Raw genomic sequence first — 10,861 nt, forward strand, 5'->3', positions numbered from 1 at the left:
CATTTGACAGACTGATTAGTATGCGTCTTGGGAAAGGCCTATTTGGATTTATTCTATTTGGAGTTCATTGAGCTTCTTTGATTATTATATTTTTATCTTTATGAAGGTGGGATGTTTTCTCCCATTATTTCCTCCACTAATATTCGTAGACTTTTCCTCTTCTCTTCTCCTTCTGGTTCACCAATGATTCTCATATTTGTGTGCTTTGTTTTGTCCATCATTTCCCTGAGATCCTATTCAAATTTTTCCATCTTTTTTGTCATCTTCTTTTTGGTGTGTTCAAAATCAGTTGTCCTGTCCTCTAGTTAACTTATTCTTTCTTCTGCCTCTTCAAATCTGCCATTGTGTGTCTCTAGTATATTTTTATTTGGTCTACAGCATTTTTAATCTCTGTGAGTCTGCTATTTTTCTATTTATTCTTTCAAATTCCTCTTTATACTCTTCTAGTGTCTTCTTGATCCCCTTTATGTCATTAGCCATCCCACTGATTTGATTTAGTAGCATTTTATGAACATTTTTAGTTGTTCCAAAGTCTGTGCCTCTTCCAGTGTGTTAATTTGGTCATTAGACTGGGTTGTATCTGGCTGCATCTTCATATGGTTAATGATCTTCTGCTGTCTTCGTGGCATGTACATATCTTCATAGGGTTACTTTAGATATTGATTTCCTTCAGTAGCCTAAAGCTTTGCATTTGTGGAATAGGTACAGAACAGGATGTGGGGTTTGGGAGGGGCACAACAGTGTGGTGATGAGTTGTAGCACAGGTACATGCCCATGATGGGATGCTATGCTGGTAGCTGTGAGCATGGGGTGCAGGTTGCGGGTTTGTGGAGGTCCAGTGCAGGGGCTGTGGGGGCAGCTCAGGCAGGCCTTGGAGCACAGGAGCTGAGTGCGGCATGGGGGACATAGAGGTAGAGCATGGCGGGAAGTGGATGTGAGGTCTGCGAGGATGTCCTGGGGCTGATTGGTGGGCAGGATGTGCATGGGCACATAGAATGTGTGAGTCATGAGTGTTAGGGTGTGGGGTACAAGGCACATAAGTTGGAGCACAGGGAGAACAGGGCATGGGTGTGTCCTTGTGCATGATGAAGGGTCTGGGGGGTTGGGATGTGGATGTGTGAGTGTGTAGGGTCAGGGTTGTAGAGGTGGCAGCACCTATGTCAGGGGTGGGCCCTGGTACTGGTGTGCAGGTGTGGGGAGAGTGGTGGCAGTGGGGTAGGGGTGCAAGTGTGTGCAGGGCAGGGGCTATGTGGTACAGATGTGCATGAGAGCACCTGCCAGTTGCAGAAGGAGGGCACTTGTGTCGTGGGTGGAGCAAGGGTGTGCATATGTGTGTGGCAGGGGGGATGGGGTGCAGGGGTCAAGAGGTCAGTGCACAGATAGGATGTGGCTATGCACATCATGGGGCAGGGGGCAGGGCCATGGTAGGCACTTATGCAGAGCTCAAGGACAGCTCTGGGCAGGATTATGCCTGCAAGGGCTGGGTGTGGGTGTGACATGGGTGTGGAGGTCAGTGCTTGCCCAGAGCTGAGGGGAAGTAGTGTGAATGGGCACAGGCGAGTGCATGGTCTCGGGGGCCAGATGCTGTTGTGCATGTGCACAGAGCTCAGGGGGGCAGGGCGGGGTTGCACAACTGTAGGGGCTGGGTGTGAATGTGGGTGTGGCCCGGATGTGAAAGCAAGCGCCTGCAGCCCAGATGCACAGGTGGCCATGAGCATAGGGCAGGGAGGGGGAGGTGGGAGTTGAGGGGCTGGACAGGGGTGCACGAGACTCTGGAGGGGCAGGGAGAGACTGTGCGATTGTGGGGGAGAGGTGGGTTGGGCTGGGACAAACTTGCATGAGTGTGCAGGGCAGGGCTGTGGCACAGGGATACGTGGGGAGAGGCAGGGGGCGGGGGTGCTTGGGGTGCTGTGAGGGGAGGGGACAAGTGACTGGGTTCACTACAAGGGGCTTGAGGGGAATCGGAGGTCACGGGGCAGGGGCGGCAGGTGCCTTAATTTGGACACCTTCCCTTGCTTAGAGCTGTGAACTTGTAACTTATTAAATTCCCCTTTTTGAAAGCTGTTCCAGTGCTGGTATATTGCGTTCTGGCAGCTTGCAAACTAACATAAGGAGAAAACTACTGTTGCATGCTATGGATTATGTTTAACAGGAGCACGTCAACAGTACCACCATAATACCAGGGGTAAATATTGGGACAAGAGTTAAGGGGAGTTTGGGGATTTTCTATTTACAGAGGGTGTGTTTAATGGCTATTTTTCTCTTGGGAGCAATGAAAATTGTCTAAAATGGAGAGTACTGTTGATTAAACCACTAAGTGAAGATAATGTGAGACATGGATTTTTTGCTTTGGACATTATACATGATGCCCAATGGATGGGGGTGGCTGAAGGATACACTGACTGAGAAGTAGAATGGTGAACCGTGGTGTAAATATGATTCAATATTGTACTGCTACAGAAAGGAATGAAGTAGTGAGGCATGCTTCACTGTGAGTGAACCTGTGGGACATTATGTGATGCAAAAAAAGCCAGAAAAGAAAGAGAAAGTATTGTATGGTCTCATTTAGAAAGTACTTACAAGAAAACTGGGACCTGGACTGTAAGCTCTTATAGCAGTCACATTTAGTTATGAGCTGCAATTGTTATTTCTAGATTTTGAGAGGCTGTGCTATATATGTGTAACCTGGTATTTCCCTGCGACTTTGGGTACCTGTGTGTCACCTGAGGCTCAGAGTAGGAGTTCTGCAGCTCTGAAGGTCAGCATTGTTACATACAATAACTGTTAAAGAAATTGAACAATAGATCAGACTTCAATTAGAGATAAGAACGAAGTCAATCAGAACACAGGTGAATCAGAACATGGGTAAGGAGGACATTCTCTGTATTTTAGAACTTCGCCTACTCTATTAGGCTAAAGGAAGAGAGGTTTATTTGTCCAGACCTAAATTTTCTGTAACACATAATCCAACTCACCCAGTCTGGATAGATTTAAACAACCCAAACAGCTCAGAACGGGAATTAGGGCTTGTAATTCTGTACAGCTTAATGTAATGTCCACATACCTCCCAGAGTATGTTAAACAGATAATTAAAAAGTAGGCGGGCCGCGGTGGCTCAGCGGGCAAAGTGCTTGCCTGCTATGCCGGAGGACCTCGGTTCGATTCCCGGCCCCAGCCCATGTAACAAAAAACGGAAAAACAAAATACAATAAAACAAGAAAATGTTTAAAGATGTTTCCCTTTCTTCCTTCCTTCCTTCCTTCTATCCTTCCTTCCTTCTCTCTGTCTTTCCTTAAAAAAAAAAAAAAAAAAAAAAAAAAGTAATGGCAACCTGTTCTACAACTAATTGTGGTTCTGTGCTTGGAAATTTATAGCTTTTTTTGTATATATGTTATTGTTCACAAAAAAAAAAAAGAAGGAAAAAAAGTCGATTGTGATGATAAAAAAGCATTTAAGCCCTCTAGCCTCCTATGTTCTGGAGCAGCTAGAAGGAAAAATATGAGAAGATTGTATGGTAGCCCATGACAAACTCTGGGATCTGTCCTGTAACTACTTGTTGAACAGTGTTTTGAAAAGTATTGCTTTTTTATTTCTTTGCTTTGTATATATGTTATACTATACAATAACAAAAAAAGTTAAAAATATATATATACTTTATGCAGTATATTTGAGTTTCAAGCAATAAAATCAGTTGGGGCATCTAATCTGCTGTGTTGCCAGAAATGGATATCCTTGATCCATTTCAAAGAAACTTAAATTTTAGGTAAGGTTTATGTAAGAAATAAGGAAATGAGACACAGAATTCCAATTAACAGGACCCAATTAAAAAAAAAAAAAAAAAAGCCCTGGCCCCAAGTTTGGGGCCATGCAGTTGACTTCTAAAGAATTGAAGTAGCTACTCCACTTTCAATGAAATGGAGTGTATCTCCATTCCTTAAGTGTGGACGCTGTATGATGATTTTTCAAAGCATAAGCATGTAAAGGATGGGATGCAAGGGACAAAGTAGCTTCACAGTGTCTTGGAGAAACACTCCCTCAGTCAGTTCAGCTACAATTTTAAGTCATGTATCAAGGAATATGAGGTGATAAAAATGGTACTTTACCTCTGTGGTCTTTTTCCCCTAACCCATAACTCCATTCTAATCATGAAAAAGACACAAGATGAATCCCAATAGAGGGACATTCTACAAAACTTATTCAGGTTACCAAAAGTAATGAAAGTCTGAAAAACTCACAGCCAAGAGGAGCCTAAGGAACCATAGTGACTAAATATAATGAGGTATCCTGATAGGTTTCTGAACAGAAAAAGGACATTAAGTTTATACTCAGGGGATCTGAATAAAGTTTGACTTCTAGTTAATAATAATAACTTAACAATAGAGGTTCATTAATTGTAACAAACCTACCATATTAATGTAAGTTATTATTGGGGAAACTGGGTGTGGAGTGTATGAGAAGTCTTTGTACTATCATTGCACTTTTTCTGTAAATCTAAAGCTGTTCTAAAATATAAAATTTGATTAAAACAACAACAACAACAAAAAGTAATGGCAATCAAAAAACTGTAGGAGAAATATGACCAAAATACATAGGAAAAAAGAGTAGCACATAGCAATGTGCCCAGCAGTTAACCAATATAAATACTGTGTACTTTTCTGGATTTTGTGATGTCTTTGCTATTTGTTAGATTTTTGAAATTTGTAATCTATTGTGATTTCTCCTAAATTAATAGTCATAATTGTACCTAAAAATAAAGCAATGGTAAAAGTCCCTTGAGGGATCAGAGGAAAAATACAGAACTATTAAACTTTATCACCAGGTAAACCCCTGATACTGTCTCAAACAGCAGGGATTCCCAAGTCAATAGGCCAAGCCCTTAGCTTGAGGCTTGCTCTTGTGAAGCTTATTTATGCCATGGAGAAGTTAAGCCTACCTATAGTTATGCCTAAGAATTACTACCAGAGGACCTCTTTTGTTGCTCAGATGTGGCCTCCTTCTCTCTAAGCCCAACTCTGCAAGTAAAATCATTACCCTCCCCCCAATGTAGGGCATGACATCCAGGCATGAAAGTCTCCCTGGCAACATGGGATGTGACTCCCAGGGATGAGCCTGGCCCTGGCACTGTGGGATTGACAATGCCTTCCTGACCAAAGGGAAAAGAATCGTAGCAAATAAGGTATCAGTGGCTGAGAGAGCTCAGGTAGAGTGGAGAAGCTATTCTGGAGGCTACTCTTACACAAGCTTCAGCTACTTATTGCTATTTATCATGGTTTGCCAAACCCAATCAAAACCATTCCCGCCAACTCTAAAGAACACCTAGAGCTTTTCCTGAGATTCTACAAAAGTTCCATGGATGGCAGCCCTTTCCAACATGGAAAAGTTGGAATGGGTATAGCCAAAACACCCCTAAAGATTAGGAGAAAGATCAGAGGAAAAGGTGGAGTTATAACAGAATAGATAAGGTTTAACAAATGAGTATGAGTTCCAAATCATTATATTGATATTTCTTTTAGTTTCCAGTGTCTTGAAACAGCCAGAAGGAAAAGCCTAAAATCGTGGGACTGTAACCTCTATATGAAATTCTGAGTTCTGTTCTCTAACTGTTGCAGTGTGCTTTGAAATTTATTGCTTTTTTTTGTATGTATGTTATTTTTCACACAAAAAAAGAATGTATTGTAAATAATTTCCTCTTGCAAATGCACTAAAGTGTGTCTCATTAGGTTTTGAGTATGATATAGTTCAGTTTGTCTCTGAATAACCTGACATTAAAAAAAGAAAAAAAAACACTCAATTAAGCTATACTAGTAAATATAAGCAAAAGTAAAATAATTGTAGAGGGCAGACCACAGTGGCTCAGCAGGCAGAGCTCTCGCCTGCCATCCCAGAGACCCAGGTTCAATTCCTGATGCCTGCCCATGCAAAAAAAAAAAAATATATATATATATATATATCTTTGTAGAGCCTGATAAGACTCTAAGAAAGCATTTGAACCTATCAGACACTTCCTCAAAGAGAGACCCTACAGAAGAGAAATATCATAGCTATTTTGCTAGTCCATTATGGAGTGTAATAACTTCTGTATTCAAAATTGCTTTTATTTCCATTTTTCTAATTTTCCCCAAATCTGTAAATGGGTTTTCTTCTTAATCACTCCTCTTGTTTCACAACTGTTTGTTCCTATTTTTGTGCAGTTCTTTCCTTTATCTCTCTAAAGATATTAAAACATATTTTATTTAGTTTTAGAACAATTCATTTTTTAAATAACTTAAATTTTTAAATAATTCACTCATGTGGATTATTTTTTTACTATGCATCACATTTTATAAAATGTCGATATATAGTAAAAATTCCCCCTTCCATCAGTATCCAATGGTCACCCATTTTGCCACTCTTGAGGGAATCAATGATCCCAGTATGCTGGTTTGAAATTGTTATGTACCTCAGAAAAACCCTGGTCTTTTATTCCAATCTTGTGAGTGGGACCTTTTTTTTTTTTTAGGTTGTTTCCATGGGGATGTGACCACACCCATTCAAGGTGGGTCTTAAATAGTTTACTGGAGTCCTTTAAGAGGGGAATATTTTGGAGAAAGCACAGACACAGATGCTTGGAGATGCTGAGACAGCCATTTGAACCCAACGGCCAGGAGAGAAGGACAGTAGACGTCACCATGTGCCTTCCCATGTGACAGAAAAACTCCAGTCTCAATTGGCCTTTCTTGAGTGAAGGTATCCACTTGTTGGTGCCCTAGTTTGGACATTTTCATGGTCTTTGAACTGTAAGTTTGTAACCTAATAAATCCCTTTTGTAAAAGCCAATCCATTTCTGGTATATTGGCATTAGCAAACCGAAACAGGTTTTGGTACCAGAGAAATAGGGTGCTGCTAAGTTTGCAATTACCAAACATGTTGGAATGGCTTTTTAAATGGATAAGAGGAAGATTCTGGAAGAATTGTGAGGAATATAAGAGGAAAGGCCTAGTATGCTTTGAAGAGACTATCAGTAGTAATATGGATACTAAAGATTCTTCCAACGAGGCCTTAGACAGAAGGGATAAATGTGTCATTGCAAACTGGAAGAAAGGAGATCCATTTTTCAAAGTGGCAGAGAATTTGCCAAATTGAGTTCTGGTATTGGAAGGAAGGTAGAATTTGAAGTATATGAGCTTGGATATCTAGCTGAAGAAATGTCCAAACTAAATATGGAAGATACAACCTGATTGTTCCTTGCAGTTTATAGTAAAATGTGACTGGAAAGGGATAAGCTGAGAACTGAATTCTTGGGTACAAGGAAGCCAGAAATTTATTGTCTAGAAAATTCTGGGCCTCCATAAAGTGAGACCCCAGAGAATAGTGCCCCATGTGAGGACTTAACAACACATGGAACCAGTCAGACATTTCAGAAAAATCCAGGATTGGAAATGCAGTTATCCAGAAAGGATTTGTGGAAAGTACTATTGTATGATGGTTGAGATCCCTGCATTCTACATAGAAAACCAACAAAAGTTTGTGGGATCTGTATAAATGGAACCACGGCCAGTCTGGACTGAAAGGGACATAAAAATGACAGATTGCAGGAAAAATTACTTCAAAGACAGAACCATGGATGCTAAGGCCTGGAGCTAAGAAATATCAGACCAGGAAAACAGAACTTCCAAGCCATATGGAAAGGGTGAGGTTGCCCCAGAGGCAGAGGGCAGGCCTTCCTCCGTGATGTTCAGGAAGAGTTTTGCCATCTCAGGCCTCAGAAAGTGTGGAGCACATCTCTTGGGGATTGGGGAGAGCTTGGCTGCTACATCATTATGTTGAAGGGTTGTTTGTGTGGAGATGGCCAAGAGTCCAGGTACCACCAGATGCTTGAAAAAGATGTGACAGAGAATAAGGTGGTCTTTCCAATGCTTGGCTATGTTGGAAGACTCACCCAGTGTTTGGAGAGTCTTTATGTAAACCTTTGGAAAGAATGGAACTGCCACTCTCTCAAGCCCTGAGAATAAATGATTCTCAGACTTTCAAATGTATTAGAGTTTGCTCTGCAGGTTTTAAGAACTGTTTGGATATTTTGACCTCTGTTTCCCTTCCAATATCTCCCTATAGAAAAGGAAATAATTATCCTCTGATGGAACCTTCTTTGTATATTGGTAGCTGATAACTTGTTCTGAGTTTCATAGGTCCACAGCCGGAGGAGAATTTTGCCTTAGGACAGACCATGCCTGTAACTGACTTTAATAAGATTTTGTACTGTTTTTGACTTTGTAATGTGTTTGTATTGTTACTGAAATGGTTTAAGGCTTTTGTGATATTGTGATGGAATGAATGTATTTTGCATTTGGAAAGAACACATCTTTTGGGGGTCCAGAGAGTGGAATATGCTGGTTTGAAATTATGTACCCCAGAAAAGCCATACTTTTTTGATCCAGTCTTATGGGTGCAAAATTACTGTAGGTGGGACTTTTTAAATTAGGTTATTTCCATGGCGATGTGGCCCACCCAATTGGGGTTGGACTTCTTGATTGGGGGACCATGGAGATGTGACCTCACCCTTTCAAGGTAAGCCTTAATTAGCTTATTGAAGTCCTTTAAGAGGAGAACATTTTGGAGAAAAGACAGACACAAGTTGCTCGGAGATGGTGAAATGTCATTTCAACCCAGAAGCCAGGATAGAAGGGCAGCTGACATGACCATTTGCTTTTCCACATGACCGAGAAACTCCAACTTGATTGGCCTTTCTTGAGTGAAAGCATCTTCTTGTTGGTACCTTAGTTTGGACGTTTTCATGGTTTTAGAACTGTAAGCTTGTAACCTAATAAATCTCCTTTGAAAAAGCAAATCATTTCTGGTACATTTCATTCTGGCAGCATTAGCAAACCCAATCATCTAGTTTCTTAAATAGCATGCCAGAAATATTCTATGTGTATATATTTCCCCCATTTTCCCTAAAAATGTTATATGATACACACTGTTATACACTGTGTTAGTTTGCTAGCTGCCAGAATGTGATATCCCAGAATGGCTTTTATAAAGGGGAATTTAATAAATTACAAGTTTACAGTTCTAAGCAAGTGAAAATGTCCAAATTAAGGCACCACCAAGAGGTTACCTTCAGTCAAGGAAGGCCAGTTGGTGTGGAAAACCTCTCTCAGCTGGGAAGTCATGTTGCTGGCATCTGCTGGTCCCTTGCTCCTGGGCTCCATTGCTTTCAGTCTCTGTCAGTGTGGAGGTTCCTCGTTTTGCTTCTCCAGGGTTGGCCTTCATATCTTGGCTTCCTTTGACTCTCTCCAGGTTCTGGTTTGCTTAACATCTCATGGTGACGTCTGCTGGGCTCCAACCATCTCCAAACATCCGTGTCTCTGTTCTTCACATGTCTGCACCTGTGTCAGGTTTGCTCTGAAGTTTCTGTCAGCTCTGAGGCTTCTGTCATGTCTGTCATTTCTGTAGGTTCTGTCATTTTTTCTCTCTCTCTCCAAATGTTTCCTCTTTTTAAAGGATTCCAGTAAGCTAATCAAGACCCACCTGGAATGAACGGAGCCACATTTCCATCTAATCAAAAGTTAATACCCATAATTGGGTGTGTCATATCTCCATAGAGATAATCTAATCAAAAGATTCCAGCCTACATTACTGAATCACGATTAAAAGAAATGACTGCTCCTTGTGGGAATCAGGATTAAAACATGGCTTTTCTGGAGTACATAATATTTTCAAATTAGCACATATACCTTGTTTGATTTTTTAGCTTAATATAGCTTAGAGATTGTGCCATATGTGTAAATAAGGAAATTTCTCAATTTTTAAAATAACTTCATGGTAAAATCATTAATTTAAGTAGTCATCTATTGATGACCATTTAGATTGTTTCAAATCTTTTCCTATTGCATACAATGGATGTATTGCAATCTGGAGCATACATCCTTTCATATTTTCTGATGAATATTCAGTAGTGTGCTTGAATACACTATTGGCTTGAAGAGCAGCTTTTGTGAAAGTGTTAGTAATTTTGAAGGCTGGTTGACATTAAGTTGGTAGCTTGAAATTGGTCATTGTGGGAGTATTTACACTATTAAAATTGACAAATGCTAACCAATAAAAGGCCTCTTCTTCCCTTATTTTTTCCGGAGAGCTGGTTGTTAAATATTTACTAGATTCCACTGAACATATTCCCAGTAGTAAAATTGCTTGGTCAAAGGGTATGTATATGTGTTATCTTGATATATATAGCCAAATAGTCCTGGATATATTCGTACCAATACTGTATTAAAGATATTTCTGAATTCTCACCATACAGTACTATCAAACTTGTTGATCTTTGCCAATCTGATAGTTGAAATTAGTTTCTCAGTGTAGTGGTAATATTTATTTCACTTATGATTTAAAACAGTCTTTTTATATGACTTTTAAATTTCTTTTTGTGAAAAAGCTGTATTGATATCCTTTGCATATTTTTCTCCTCAGATTGTGGTATTTTAATTGATATGTCAGTGTTCCTTTTATGTTGAAGAGGTTGGCCCTTGTTCTGGAATTTGAATTGCCCATATTTTTCCCAGAATTTTGGTTGCTATTTAAATTTGTTATGGTGGCTTTTTCAATCCAGATTTTAAAAAACTTTTTATGTAATTGGATTTATCAATATTTTCTTGTATGGCTTTTTTCATAACAGCTTTATTGAAAGATAATTTATAAGCCATGAAATTCACATTTTTAACAGTGTACAATTCAGTGGGTTTTAGTGTATTTACAGGGTTGAACAATATTCACTACTTTACAATATTTTCATTATCCCCAAAAGAAACTCATTCTCTCTGACCCCAGCTCCTGGAAACCACTAATCTACTTTCTTTCTGTATGTTTTTTTGTCTATTCTGGACAT

This window comes from Tamandua tetradactyla, chromosome 21, assembly GCF_023851605.1.
Source record: "Tamandua tetradactyla isolate mTamTet1 chromosome 21, mTamTet1.pri, whole genome shotgun sequence".
Lineage (NCBI taxonomy): Eukaryota > Metazoa > Chordata > Mammalia > Pilosa > Myrmecophagidae > Tamandua > Tamandua tetradactyla.